We start from the raw sequence: 16,764 nt of genomic DNA on the forward strand, positions 1-16,764 counted from the left end.
ATTCATATTCTACTAACACACAGTAAGTATAAAGAAATATTCTCCAGCAATCTCATTGTAAGCTCTGGCGAGATTTCTATGTATAATCCACACATGCTAGACTTCACAAGGCTTTGACTACTAAATGATTACATTCACTTGTTAGGTCCAAATTATGCTAGCTTAAAAAACAGACCAGAATACCAAAAAGGGTCCCAAGAGTTTTAGAAAGGACTGCCTCCAGTGTTTTCAGCAGACAACTGTCACCTTCTTCACTCCAGCCCCCCAAACTGCCAATCCTGCTCTCTCCTGTTGATGGATCATGTGCTCACCATTTGTAAGGGGACATACTGTCTTTAGGTGGTTGTGCTAAACACATTCTCATTAATATTTATTAAAATATATTTATTAAGAGTCTAATTTATGTAGGATATAACATAGTACAAAAATACATTAAAATTCATGACCAAGAAAAATAGAAATTAGACTAGGAGGTTAAGATGTTGACAAGAGAAAGAGAGGAGAATCAGGTCTAAAGCATCAGGTTTAAGTTGTCTACTCTTCCTAATCAGGCCCTGGACCAATGGTAGCTGCGCCTTGGGCTAAAGGTTCTAATGACTGAGGGTAAAAAATAGAGAAATCAAAGTGGACAGGCAAAGATATACTCCAGAGCACTACTCCAATCCCATACACACACACACACACACACACCACTCACATATTCACATGTTCTTTCACAAAGAGGTCTCACATACATGTGTCTGCATATACACACATACTCTTTCATACACACACAAAGCCAATCATTCTTTTACCTTTCACACACACACATACGTACTCTCTCTCATACACACACAAAACCCCTCCTATACTCTCTTTTACACAAACACATACACACACCACACCAGTATTCAGACCTGCAAAGCTGCTCTCCCCAATTCTGACATTCCTTGGAGCTGTCAGGTGTCTGCCACAGGAACTGTATTATCATATTCATTAACTTAATTTCAACCACTCTCCACGGGCAATGCTGATTGTACAGCCTCCTCCACGGTAAACAGCAAAGGAAATACCTCCTTAGTTGGGCTTCTATGTACAAAAGAAGCATTCTCTACCTCCACATTGGAGGATGAGAAATCAAGCCTCCTGTTTTTTGGCAGTAAGAATGCTGATGAGCATCTGGTCAAGGACAGGCCGGAGCATTTGAAGTGTCACTTTACATGGGAATTGCTCATTGAAGACATTGAGATGCCTGATTTAGACCTAAGGAAAAAAACAGGTTGAAAGCAAACAGGTGGGCCCACAACAGCAGGATACACCTTTTTCTCAAGTGCTCATGGATCATTCTCAAAGATAGACCATATGCTGGGTCACAAAGCAAGTCTTAACAAATTTAAAAAGATTGAAATCTTACACAACACTTTCTCGGACCACAAAGGAATGATGTTGGAAATCAATAATAGGCAGAGTGCCAGAAAATTCACAAATACGTGGAGGCTCAACAACACACTCCTAAACAACGACTGGGTCAAAGAAGAAATTGCTAGAGAAATTAGCAAATACCTCGAGGTGAATGAAAATGAAAACACAACATATCAAAACTTATGGGACGCAGCAAAGGCAGTGCTAAGAGGGAAATTTATTGCTCTAAATGCCTATATCAGAAAAGAAGAAAAGGCAAAAATTCAGGAATTAACTATCTATTTGGAAGAACTGGAGAAAGAACAGCAAGCTAACCCCAAAGCAAGCAAAAGGAAAGAAATAACAAAGATTAGAGCACAAATAAATGAAATTGAAAACATGAAAACAATAGAGAAAATCAATAAGGCCAGAAGTTGGTTCTATGAGAAAATCAATAAGATTGATGGGCCCTTAGCAAGATTGACAAAAAGAAGAAGAGAGAGGGTGCAAATAAATAAGATCAGAAATGGAAGAGGAGACATAACTACTGACCTCACAGAAATAAAGGAGGTAATAACAGGATACTATGAACAACTTTACGCTAATAAATACAACAATTTAGAGGAAATGGACGGGTTCCTGGAAAGACATGAACAACCAACTTTGACTCAAGAAGAGATAGATGACCTCAACAAACCAATCACAAGTAAAGAAATTGAAGCAGTCATTCAAAAGCTTCCTAAAAAGAAAAGTCCAGGACCAGACGGCTTCACATGTGAATTCTATCAAACATTCCAGAAAGAATTAGTACCAACTCTCCTCAAACTCTTCAAAAAAATCGAAGTGGAGGGAAAACTACCTAATTCATTCTATGAAGCCAACATTACCCTCATACCAAAATCAGGCAAAGATATTACAAGAAAAGAAAACTACAGGCCGATCTCTCTAATGAATATGGATGCAAAAATTCTCAATAAAATTCTAGCAAATTGTATCCAACAACACATTAAAAGAATTATTCATCATGACCAAGTAGGATTCATCCCAGGTATGCAAGGATGGTTCAACATAAGAAAATCAATTAATGTAATACACCATATCAACAAATCAAAGCAGAAAAATCACATGATCATCTCAATTGATGCAGAGAAGGCATTTGACAAGATTCAACATCCTTTCCTGTTGAAAACACTTCAAAGGATAGGAATACAAGGGAACTTCCTTAAAATGATAGAGGGAATATATGAAAAACCCACAGCTAATATCATCCTTAATGGGGAAAAATTGAAAACGTTCCCCCTAAGATCAGGAACAAGACAAGGATGTCCACTATCACCACTATTATTCAACATTGTGTTGGAGGTTCTAGCCAGAGCAATTAGACAAGAAAAAGAAATACAAGGCATCAAAATTGGAAAGGAAGAAGTAAAACTATCACTGTTTGCAGACGATATGATAATATACGTCGAAAACCCGGAAAAATCCACAACAAAACTACTAGAGCTAATAAATGAGTACAGCAAAGTAGCAGGTTACAAGATCAACATTCAAAAATCTGTAGCATTTCTATACACTAGCAATGAACAAGCGGAGGGGGAAATCAAGAAACGAATCCCATTTACAATTGCAACTAAAAGAATAAAATACCTAGGAATAAATTTAACTAAAGAGACAAAAAACCTATATAAAGAAAACTACAAAAAACTGCTAAAAGAAATCACAGAAGACCTAAACAGATGGAAGGGCATACCGTGTTCAAGGATTGGAAGACTAAATATAGTTAAGATGTCAATCCTACCTAAATTGATTTACAGATTCAATGCAATACCAATCAAAATCCCAACAACTTATTTTTCAGAAATAGAAAAACCAATAAGCAAATTTATCTGGAAGGGCAGGGTGCCCCGAATTGCTAAAAACATCTTGAGGAAAAAAAACGAAGCTGGAGGTCTTGCACTGCCTGACTTTAAGGCATATTATGAAGCCACAGTGGTCAAAACAGCATGGTATTGGCATAAAGATAGATATATCGACCAATGGAATCGAATAGAGTGCTCAGATATAGACCCTCTCATCTATGGACATTTGATCTTTGATAAGGCAGTCAAGCCAATTCACCTGGGACAGAACAGTCTCTTCAATAAATGGTGCCTAGAGAACTGGATATCCATATGCAAAAGAATGAAAGAAGACCCATATCTCACACCCTACACAAAAGTTAACTCAAAATGGATCAAAGATCTAAACATTAGGTCTAAGACCATAGAACAGTTAGAGGAAAATGTAGGGAGATATCTTATGAATCTTACAACTGGAGGCGGTTTTATGGACCTTACACCTAAAGCAAGAGCACTGAAGAAGGAAATAAATAAATGGGAGCTCCTCAAAATTAAACACTTTAGTGCATCAGAGAACTTCATCAAGAAAGTAGAAAGACAGCCTACACAATGGGAATCAATATTTGGAAACGACATATCAGATAAAGGTCTAGTATCCAGAATTTATAATGAGATTGTTCAACTCAACAACAAAAAGATAGCCAACCCAATTACAAAATGGGAAAAAGACTTGAATAGACACCTCTCAGAGGAGGAAATACAAATGGCCAAAAGACACATGAAGAGATGCTCAATGTCCCTGGCCATTAGAGAAATGCAAATCAAAACCACAATGAGATATCATCTCACACCCACCAGAATGGCCATTATCAACAAAACAGAAAATGACAAGTGCTGGAGAGGATGCGGAGAAAGAGGCACACTTATCCACTGTTGGTGGGAATGTCAAATGGTGCAACCACTGTGGAAGGCAATTTGGCGGTTCCTCAAAAAGCTGAATATAGAATTGCCATATGACCCAGCAATACCATTGCTGGGAATCTACTCAAAGGAATTAAGGGCAAAAACTCAAACAGACATTTGCACACCAATGTTTATAGCAGCGTTATTTACAATTGCAAAGAGATGGAAACAGCCAAAATGTCCATCAACAGACGAGTGGCTAAACAAACTGTGGTATATACATACGATGGAATATTATGCAGCTTTAAGGCAGGATAAACTTATGAAGCATGTAATAACATGGATGGACCTAGAGAACATTATGCTGAGTGAGTCTAGCCAAAAACTAAAAGACAAATACTGTATGGTCCCAATGATGTGAATCGACACTCGACAATAAACTTGGAATATGTCATTGGTAACAGAGTTCAGCAGGAGTTAGAAACAGGGTAAGATAATGGGTAATTGGAGCTGATGGAATACAGACTGTGCAATAGGACTAGATACAAAAACTCAAAAATGGACAGCACAATAATACCTAATTGTAAAGTAATCATGTTAAAATACTGAACGAAGCTGCATCCGAGCTATAGGTTCTTGTTTTGTTTTGTTTTGTTTGTTTTGTTCTTATTATTATTACTTTTATTTTTTTTCTCTATATTAACATTCTATATTTTTTTCTGTTATACTGCTAGTTCTTCTAAACCGATGCAAATGTACTAAGAAACGATGATCATGCATCTATGTGATGATGTTAAGAATTACTGATTGCATATGTAGAATGGTATGATGTCTAAAAAAAAAAAAATGGTCAGCACAATACTGCCTAATTGCAATGTAATTATGTTGGAACGCTGAATGAAGCTGCATCTGATCTATAGTTTTTTTTGGTTTTTTTTTTTCTTTCTCTTATATATTTTTGTACTTTTTATTTTTATTTGTGTTTTCTCTGTGTTATCACTTTATTTCTTTTTCTGTTGTCGTGCTATTTCTTTCTCTAAATCGATGCATATGTACTGAGAAATGATGACCATACACCTATGTGATGATATTAAGAATTACTGATTGCATATGTAGAATGGATTGATTTCTAATGTTGTGTTAGTTAATTTTTTTTAATTAATAAAAAAAACAAAACAAAAAAAAACAAAGCAAACAGGTGGGAAATAAATATTTCAAGCAACAGCAGAAAAGAGCAGGGGTAGTGTTCTGGTTTGCTAGCTGCCAAATGCAATATACCAAAAATGAAACACCTTTAAAAGGGGAATTGCTAGTTTACTGTTCTAAGGTCACGAAAATGTCCCAATTAAAGCAAGTCTATAAATTAAGGCACCAATAAGAGGCTACCTTCACTCAAGAAAAGCCGATGAAGTTCAGGGTTTCTCTCTAACTGGAAAAGCATATGGCAAACATCTGCTAGCTTTCTCTTCAGGCTTCTTGCTTCATAAAGCTCCCCTGGGGACATATTCCTTCTTCATTTCCAAAGGTCTCTGGCTGAGTGAGCTCTGTGATTGTCATGGCTCTGTTGCTCTCTCCAAAATGTTTCCTCTTTTAAAGGATCCCAGTAAACTAATCAAGATCCATCTGGAATGGGTGGAGTCACATCTCCCTCCAATCAAAAGTTAATATCCTTATCTGGAAGGGCAGGGTGCCCCGAATTGCTAAAAGTATCTTGAGGAAAAAAAACGAAACTGGAGGTCTCACGCTGCCGGACTTTAAGGCATATTATGAAGGCACAGTGGTCAAAACAGCATGGTATTGGCATAAAGATAGATATATCGACCAATGGAATCAAATAGAGTGCTCAGATATAGACCCTCTCATCTATGGACATTTGATCTTGATAAGGCAGTCAAGCCAATTCACCTGGGACAGAACAGTCTCTTCAATAAATGGTGCCTAGAGAACTGGATATCCATATGCAAAAGAATGAAAGAGGACCCGTATCTCACACCCTATACAAAAGTTAACTCGAAATGGATCAAAGATCTAAACATTAGGTCTAAGACCATAAAACAGTTAGAGGAAAATGTAGGGAGATATCTTATGAAACTTACAATTGGAGGCAGTTTTATGGACCTTAAACCTAAAGCAAGAGCACTGAAGAAAGAAATAAATAAATGGGAGCTCCTCAAAATTAAACACTTTTGTGCATCAAAGAACGTCATCAAGAAAGTAGAAAGACAGCCTACACAATGGGAGACAATATTTGGAAATGGCATATCAGATAAAGGTCTAGTATCCAGAATTTATAAAGAGATTGTTCAACTCAACAACAAAAAGACAGCCAACCCAATTACAAAATGGGAAAAAGACTTGAACAGATACCTCTCAGAAGAGGAAATACAAATGACCAAAAGGCATATGAAGAGATGCTCAATGTCCCTGGCCATTAGAGAAATGCAAATCAAAACCACAATGAGATATCATCTCACACCCACCAGAATGGCCATTATCAACAAAACAAAAAATGACAAGTGCTGGAGAGGATGCGGAGAAAGAGGCGCACTTATCCACTGTTGGTGGGAATGTCAAATGGTGCAACCACTGTGGAATGCAGTTTGGCGGTTCCTCAAAAAACTGAATATAGAATTGCCATACGACCCAGCAATACCATTGCTAGGTATCTACTCAGAGGATTTAAGGGCAAAGACACAAACGGACATTTGCACACAATGTTTATAGCAGCATTATTTGCAATTGCAAAGAGATGGAAATAGCCAAAATGTGCATCAACAGACGAGTGGCTAAACAAACTGTGGTATACACATACGATGGAGTATTATGCAGCTTTAAGACAGAATAAACTTATGAAGCATGTAATAACATGGATGGACCTAGAGAACATTATGCTGAGTGAGTCCAGCCAAAAACTAAAGGACAAATACTGTATGGTCCCACTGATGTGAACCGACATTAGAGAATAAACTTGGAATATGTCATTGGTAACAGAGACCATCAGGAGTTAGAAATAGGGTAAGATAATGGGTAATTGGAGCTGAAGGGATACAGACTGTGCAACAGGACTAGATACAAAAACTCAAAAATGGACAGCACAATACTACCTAATTGCAATGTAATTATGTTAAAACACTGAATGAAGCTGCATCTGAGCTAAAGTGTTTTTTTTATATATACTTTTTGTATTTTTTATTTTTATTTTTTTATCTATATTATCATTTTATTTCTTTTTCTGTTGTCTTGCTATTTCTTTTTCTAAATCGATGCAAATGTACTAAGAAATGATGATCATATCAAGAAATAATATCATGTGATGATATTAAGAATTACTGATTGCATATGTAGAATGGAATGATTTCTAAATGTTGTTAGTTAATTTTTTTTAATTAATAAAAAAAAAGTTAATATCCACAATTGGGTGAGTCACATCTCTGTGGAGATAATCTAATCAGTATTCCTACATACGATGATGAATAGGGTTTAAAAGAAATGGCTGTTGAGCAGTCAGTGCTAGCACAGTGGCAGAGTTCTCGCCTGCCATGCCAGAGACCCGGGTTCGATTTCTGGTGCCTGCCCAAGCGAAAGAAAAAAAGTATAAGAAATGGGTGCCTCCATAAGATTGGTTCAGGATTAAGACATGGCTTTTTAGGTGTGTAAATCCTTTCAAAATGGCACAGGTAGCTATACTAATATCCAACAAATTAGACTTCAAATGTAAAACAATTAAAAGAGACAAAGAAGACACTATGTATTAACACAAGGAACAATTCAACAGGAATACATAATAATCAGAAAAATTTATGCACGAAACCAGAGTGCTCCAAAATTCATGAGGCAAACACTGACAACACTGAAGAGAAAAATAGATAACTCTACCATGATAGCTGGAAACGTTAATTTCCTGCTTTCATCAATGGATAGAATAGCTAGACAGAAGATCAATAAGGAAACAGAGATATTGAATAATATGATAAATGAACTAGATTTAACAAACATTTACAGAACATTATACCCATAACCGCAGGATACATTTTTCTCAAGTGCTCATGGATCATTCTTAAGGAGAGACCATTTGCTGGGTCACAAAGCAAGTCTCAATAAATTGAAAAAGACTGAACTTATACAAAGTACTTTCTTGGACCATAATGCAATGAAGTTGAAAATCAAAACAGGCAGAGGGTCAGATAATTCACAAATATGTGGAGGCTAAACAACACAGTCTTTAACAAACAGTGAGTCAAAGAAGAAATTACAAGAGAAATCAGTGAATATCTTGAGGTACAACATGTCATATAATTGAAAATCAATACACAACATATTGAAATTTATTGCCTTAAACAGCTATATTAAAAAAGAAGAGTGAGCAAAAATCAAGGAATTAACTGTTCACTTGGAAGAACTAGAGAAAAAAACAGGAAACTAACCCCAATGCAAACAAAAGGAAAGAAATGATGAAGATTAGAGCAGAAATAAGTGAATTTGAGAATATGAAAACAATCAAGAAATTCAACAAAACCAGAAGTTAGTTCTTTGAGAAAATCAATGGACCCTTAGCTAGGCTGACACAAAAAAAAGGGAGAGAGAGAGAGAGAGGGGATGCAAATAAATAAAATCAGAAATGGAAGATGGGACATAACCACTGGTACCACGGAAATGAAGAAGGTAATGATAAGATACTATGAGCTAGTTAACTAGTATGTTAACACTAGACCACCTAGATGAAATGATCAACTTCCTAGAAAGGTATGAACAACCAATGTTGACTTGAAAAGAAACAGATGAGTTCAATACACTAATCACAAGTAAAGGGATTGAATCAGTCATCAAGAAGCTTCCAAAACAGAAAAGTCCAGGACCAGGTGGCTGTACATGTGAATTCTACCAAGCATTCAATAAAGAATTAGCACCAATCCTGCTCAAACTCTTCAAAAACATTGAAGAGGAGAGGAAGTTACCTAACTCATTCTATGAAGGTAACATCACCCTAATACCAAAGCCAGACAAAGATACTACAAGAAAAGAAAATTATAAACCAATCTCTTTAATGACTATAGATGCAAGAATCCTCAACAAAATACTTGCAAATTGAATCCAACAGCACACTGGATATACACTATGACCAAGGGGGATTGATTCCAGGTACACAAGGCTGGTTCAACACAAGCAAATAAAGCAATGTAATACATCATATGAAGTCAAAGCAGAAAAAACACATGATCACATTGATTGACACAGAACAGATTTGACAAAATTCAACATCCTTTCTTGATGAAAACACTTCAAAGGATAGGAATAGAAGGGAACTTCCTTAACATGATAAAGGGAATATATGAAAAACCCACAACTAACATCATCCTCAATGGGGAAAGACTGAAAGCTTTCCCTCTTAAGATCAGGAACAAGACAAGGAAGCCCACTATAACAATGGTTATATATTATACTAGAAGTTTTAGCCAGAGCAACTAGACAAGAAAGTGAAATAAAAGGCATCCAAATTGGAAAGAAAGAAGTAAAGCTCTCACTGTTTGCAGATGACATGCTGCTATATGTCAAAAATCCAAAAAAAAAAAAAAAAAGTACAGCCATGCTATTAGAGCTAATAAATGAGTACAACAAAGTGGCAGGGCACTTTCGGTAATGTTTCTATACATTAGTGATGAACAATCTGAAGAGGAAACGAAGAAAAAAATTATGCTTACAATAGCAACTGAAAGGATCAAGTATTTAGGAATAAGTTTAACTAAGGACACAAAAGACCTATTTACAGAAAACTGCAAGAAATTTTAAAAGAAATCATGAAAGACCAAATAAATGGAAGGGTATACCATATTCACGGATTGGAAGACTAAATAAAGTTAAGATGTCAGTTCTACCCAAATTGATTCATAGATTCAAGGCAATACCAATTAAAATCCCAATAACTTACTTTGCATAAATAGAAAAACCAATAACCAAATTTATTTGGAAGGGCAGGGTGCCCCAAATAGGTAAAAATATATTAAGAAAGAAAAGTGAAGTGGGAGATCTCACACTACCTGACTTTAAAGCATATTATGAAGCTACCCTGGTCAAAACTGTATGGTACTGGCATAAAGATAAATATACTGACCAATGGAATCAGATAAAGTATTCAGATATAGACCCTCTCATCTATGAATAATTGATCTTTGATAAAGCAGTGAAGCCAACTTATCTGGGACAGAACAGACTTTTCAATAAATGGCATTTGGAGAACTGGATATCCATATGCAAAAGAATGAAAGAGGATACATATCTCACACCCTATAAAAAATTAACTCAAAATGGATTAAAGGCCTAAACTAGAGCTAAAACTATAAAAGTTTTAGAAGAAAATGTAAGGAAATATCTTATAAATCTTTCAATAGGAGGTGGTTTCCTGAACCTTACACCCAAAGCATGAGCACTGAAAGAAGAAACAGAAAAATGAGAACTCCTCAAAATTAAACACTTTTGAGCATCAAAGAACTTTGTCAGAAAAGTAAAAAGGCAGCCTACGCAATGGGAGACAATATTTGGAAGCCACATATCAGATAAGGGTTTAGTATCTAGAATATATAAAGAGATTCTTCAACTCAACAACAAAAAGACAAACAACCCAATTTTAAAAATCGGCAAAAGACATGAACAGATGCTTTTCAAAAGAGGAAATACAAATGGCTAAAAGGCATATGAAAAGATGTTCAATTTCTATTAGAGAAATACAAATCAAAGCCACAGTGAGATATCATCTGACATTCAGAATGGTCATTACAAAAAAAAAGCAGAAAACAAGAAATGCTGGAGAGAATGTGGAGAAAGAGGCACACTTATCCACTGTTGGTGGAAATGTAAACTGGTACAACCCCTCTGGAAGGCAGTTTGGTGGTTCCTCGGGAAGCTGAGTATAGAACTGCCATATGATCCAGCAGTCCCATCACTAGGTATATAATCAAAGGAACTGAAGGCAAGGGTACCAACATACATTTGCACACCAATGTTTATAGCAGCATTATCTATGATTGCCAAGAGATGGAAACAGCCCAAATGTCCATCAATGGACGAGTGGCCAAACAAGCTGTAGTATATACAGATGATGGAATATTATGCAGCTGTAAGACAGAATAAAGTCATGAAGCATGAAACAACGTGGATGAACCTTGAGGATATTATGCTGAATGAAATTAGCCAGGAACACAGTATGATTTCACTAATATGATCTCACATTAATGAGTGAACTTTGACAGCTAAAGTTAAGAACACAGACTATTAGGAGATAGAAAGAGGGTACAGACTGGGCATTTGGTGCTGAAGGAATACAGATTGTGCAACAGGATTGACTGCAAAAATTCAGAAATGGATAGCACAATACTACCATAGCACAATAATATAAGTATACTGAATAAAGGTGAATGTGAGAATGGTTGAGGGAGAAGGGCTGGGGGCCCTGAAACCAGAAGGAAAGATAGAGGATAAAGACTGAGATGGTATAATTTAGGAATTCTTAGAGTAGACAACGATGGTGATTAGCTGTACAAATTAAAAAAACATTTTTGCATGAAGGAGAACAAATGAATGTTAACATTGCAAGGGGGTTAAAATGGATGGTGTACAGGAAAAGGTACAATCAATGTAAGCTAGGGTCTATAGTCAACTGTAACATTGTAATACGCTTCCACTGAATGTAACGAAGGTAATATGTCAAAACTAAATGTTGAGGGCGGACCACGCCCGAGGACCCAGGTTTGGTTCCTGGTGCCTGCCATGCAAAAAAAAAGGAAAAAAAAAAGAAAAACTAAATGTCCAGAGGAGGGGGCATGGGGGAGGGGTATGGATTCTATGCCAAGCAAAAGAAATGTCCTCATATAGATTATGGTGGTGAAGGCATGTCTATTTATTTAGGATGTACTGAATGGTGTGCAAATAAAATTGTTTAAAAATGAACAGAGAGAAACAAATGCTAGAGAAAATGTGGAAAAAGAGATATACTTATTCACTGTTGGTAGGGAAGCTGAGAGGTGCTGCCCTTTTGAGGGGCAATGTGGTGGTTCACAGGAGGCTGGTGTTTATGGCAATACTGTTCAGAATTCGCAATGGATGGAGGTGGCCTAAGGGTTCAAGGATTGAGGAATGGAAGGGGAAACTGTGATATTTACGTACAACAGACTTCTGAGTGGCTGCAAGAAGGAACGAAATTGTGAGGCATCGAACTAGGTGAACAAAACATAAGGAGGGCGGGCGATGGTAGCGCAGTGGCAGGGTTCTCGCCTGCCATACCGGAGACCCGGGTTTGATTTCTGGTGCCTGCCCATGCGAAAAAAAAAAAAAAAATGTAAGGGCAGTATGTTGAATGTAATGTCAGAAACAAAAAGACAAATATTATCATGCTTCACTCATATGGACTAACTATAATATACAAACTCAGTGATTTGAAGCCAAGAGCATGGGCTATCAGGTTGGGTAAGTGTTCCTAGACTGAAAGCTCTTACAGAAGTCACATATATTTAGGAGTGGTAACTGATATTTCTAAATTCTAAGATATGTAACCTGGACATTCCCTGAAACTTCAGGTATTTATGTGACACCTGAGACTCAGAGTTATAGCTCTCAAGCTATGAAAGTCAGCATTATCTCACTCAGAAACTGTTTAAAAAGCTGAAAAAGTGATCAGACTTCATCCAGAGATATGAATGAAGCTGATCTGGATAGGATTAAGATAGATCAGAATAGTGGGTAAAGGATGATATGGCCCATATTTTCAAACTTCAACATCTGTGTGAGACCAAAGGGAGAGATGTTTATTTGGTGCAAAATTCAAATTTTGAGTAGCATGTCATCTAATTTAACTTGTATTGTGAGTTTACTTGAACATTGTAATTACATGGAATCTAATAGGGCACGAGATCTTATTGGTTTGTTCAGGTTAGTGTGATGCCCCAAAAGATCCCAGAGTAATTTGGGCAGAGAATAAAAAAAGTATTTGCCAATTTGCCCTTGTGGGACTGGGAAGAAAGGAGGAAGTATTCAACTTCCCCTCCTGATATTCTTGCAAGCAATATTCTTGCAACCAATTCAATAGGCTGAGCCCTCAATCTTGGGGCTCGCCCTTATGAAGCTTATTTCTGCAAAGAAGAAGCTAAGGCTACTGATAATTATGCCTAAGAGTCACCCCCAGACAACCTCTTTTGTTTGCTCAGATGTGGCCTCTCTCTCTAAGTCAACTTGGCAGGTGAATGCACTGCCCTCCCCTACCACGTGGAACATGACTTGCATGGGGGTAAATCTCCCTGGCAATATGGGACCTGACTCCAGGGGATGAGCCAAGATCTAGCATAATGGGAAAGAGAAAGCCTTCTGGATCAAAAGTTGGAAGAAAGAAATGAGACAAAATAAGCTGTTAGTTACAGAGATTTCAAACAAAGTCTAGAGGTTATCCTGGAAGTTATTCTTATGCAATATGTAGACATTCCTTTTTAGTTTATGGTGCATTGGAGTGGCTAGAAGAAAGTACCTAAAACTTGAACTGTGTTCCAGTAGCCTTGCTCCTTGAAGAGGACTATATAATTATGTAGATTTTACAATATGACTGTGTGATTGTGAAAACCTTGCGTCTTTGCTCCTTTTATCCAGTGTATGGACAGATGAATAAAAAAAAAAGATATGGATAAAAAAATAAATAAATAATGGAGGAGATAAAGGGTAAAAATTGGGTAGATTGAAATACTGGTGGTCAATGAGAGGGATGTATGAGTGTTTTTTCTTTTTATTTCTTTTTCTGGAGTGATGCAAATGTTCTAAAAATGATCATGCTGAAGAATACACAAATATGTGATGATATTGTGAGCCATTGATTATATAATATGGTTGAATTTAAGTGTGTGGAGAATTTTGAATAAAATACATATTTTTAAAATTATTTATTTTTGGCAAGCTAAATTCCTAAGTGGATTTAGGCTGGCTATCAGTATTTCTACTGTTGTTTATTATTTGTAGTATTGTGTACTACAAAATATGTACACAGAAAGAGGGAGGACATTTTTGCAGATTACTATTCAAAGGTCATAATATTTTAAAACCATAGAGTAGCATATAATAGCTACTATAAAATACCCCCCACCTCAAGTTAATATTTACATGAGAAGTTTCAAGGATTTATTTCACAAACTATTTTACCTTTCGAACTTCATTAATCAAGTGAACTAACCCTCATACATATCTGTCTCTTGGGAAAATGTGATTTCATCATTTCTAAATCTGTGATAGATTGAGTTATACATCCCAGGAGAAAGAGCATTTCTTAATTTGATCCCATTCCTGTGAGTGTGAACCTATTTATAAATAGGATCTTTTGAAGATGTTATTTTTAGTTAAATTATAGCCAACTGGATCAGGGTGGGTCATAATCTGTATTACAGAAGCCTAATCTCTCCTGCTTAGCAGCTCAATTAGGAATCCAATGCAAGCCTTGTCCATGTCCAAAGGAAGCACTGCAACTCAAGGGAATTTCTGTTTGGAGAGTGTGGTATCACTGTACCACATTTTACAATGTAAAGTGTAGAGATTATTTAAACATATACAGGCCAACAAAAGTACCTAGTTAGCCAACTCAAAAAGAGAAAATGGGTATAATCTAGCTGTGCACCTCTGATTCTCTGAGTTTCATCTGTCCCCAGGTGGCATTTTGCACTCTCTCAGAAATGTAAAGGGATGGATCTTACCTACATACCAGCGAACAATCAATGACCTTCAAAGGATACAACTGCCAAAAGACCTGAAACAAACTCCTAATTCAGCAGACGCTAATGACAAATACCATATATAGGGGCCCCTATCACATAAAACTTCTGTTTCCAGACTACCAATTTGGCAGTTGGCTGGAAGTTTCACCATCACATGTTCCCTCTTATCTGCTGCTGCAGGATTAGTTTGACTTGAGATATAAGAACTTGTTTGGGGATCCCAGAGCAAAGCCTTCCCTTTAGCATGTGCAGCCAGCATCACTTTACACTATGCAAGTAGCCACAAAATCTTCCCTACAGTGCCAGGACTGTTCACAGAGTAGCCAGTTTTAGGATATTCTCTGAGGAAGTGGTCAGCAGGACAATGTTTCTGCTAAAAACTTGAGTTTAAAGATCAAGAGTTGACCCAAGAAGTTTATTCTGTACCTCAAGAAGAAATAAACATTCCTTCCTCTATGATTATAAAACAACCAAGTTACTCCTTTTGTAAATTAAATTATATGCCCATGAATCTGTCTCTCCTGCTAGATGGCAAGTCACCTGAGAAGAGGAAATATATAATATATTTTTTTTATCTAAAGATCCCAGCAGGAACCTGACATGTAACTAATATTCATTCATAGTTTGCTTATTTTTTTTTTTTTGCATGGGCAGGCACCGGGAATTGAACCTGGGTTTTTGGCATGGCAGGTGAGAATTCTGCCTGATGAACCACCATGGCCCACCAGTTTGCTTATTTTTGAAATGGAAAAGAAGCTTGTATAAGTCTGGGTTCTTTAACACAATGTAATTATATTACATTATAATTGTGTTATAAATATTGTGAGATTTTAAAATAAGAATTGGTTCCCGTCACTATAGCAATGGGCAAATCTAAATAACCAGTTTGCTTATTTTTGAAATGGAAAAGAAGCTTGTATAAGTCTGGGTTCTTTAATATAATGTAATTATATTACATTATAATTGTGTTATAAATATTGTGAGATTTTAAAATAAGAATTGGTTCCCGTGACTATAGCAATGGGCAAATCTAAATTCCATAGGGCAGGCCACAAGCTGGGAACTATGATGAAGGCTTTCTTTTTTTTTTTTTACTGATTCAACTATGTACAAGTACAGATATTCTTACCATATTAACATTCCATACATGGTGTACAATCAGTGGTCCATAATATCTTCACATAGTTGTATATTCATCATCATGATAATTTTTTAGAACATTTGCATCACTCCAGAAAAAGAAATAAAAAGAAAAAAACTCATACATACCATACCCCTTACCCCCCTCTCATTGACCACTAATATTTCCATCTATCTAATATATATTTTTTAATTTTAACGTTTGTTCCTCCTATTATTTATTTATTTTTAATTCATATATTTTACTCATCTGTCCATACCATAGACAAAAGGAGCATTATACACAAGGTTTTCACAATCACACAGTCACATTGCAATAGCTTTATCATTATACAATCATCTTCAAGAAACATGACTATTGAAACACAGCTCTACAGTTTCAGGAACTTCCCTCTAGCCTAAATACACCTTAATTTAAAAAGGGGATATCTATATAATGCGTTAAGAATAACCTCCAGGATAAACTCTCAACTCTGTTTGAAATCTCTCCACCACTTGCAATTTATTTTGTCTCATTTCTCTCTTCCCCCTTTTGGTCGAGATGGCATTCTCAATCCTTTGATGCTGAGTCCCAGCTCATTCTAGGATTTCTGTCCCCCATTGCCGGGGAGGTTTACACCCCTGGGAGTCGTGTCCCATGTAGAGAGGGGTAGAGCAGTGAGTTTGCTTGCCATGTTGGTTGAGAGAGAGAGGCTACATCTGAGCAACAGAAGAAATTCTCTGGGAGTGACTCTTAGGCCTAATTTTAAGTAGGCTTAGTCTATCCT

The sequence above is a fragment of the Tamandua tetradactyla genome, chromosome 13 (genome assembly GCF_023851605.1).
Source record: "Tamandua tetradactyla isolate mTamTet1 chromosome 13, mTamTet1.pri, whole genome shotgun sequence".
In the NCBI taxonomy this organism is placed as follows: Eukaryota; Metazoa; Chordata; class Mammalia; order Pilosa; family Myrmecophagidae; genus Tamandua; species Tamandua tetradactyla.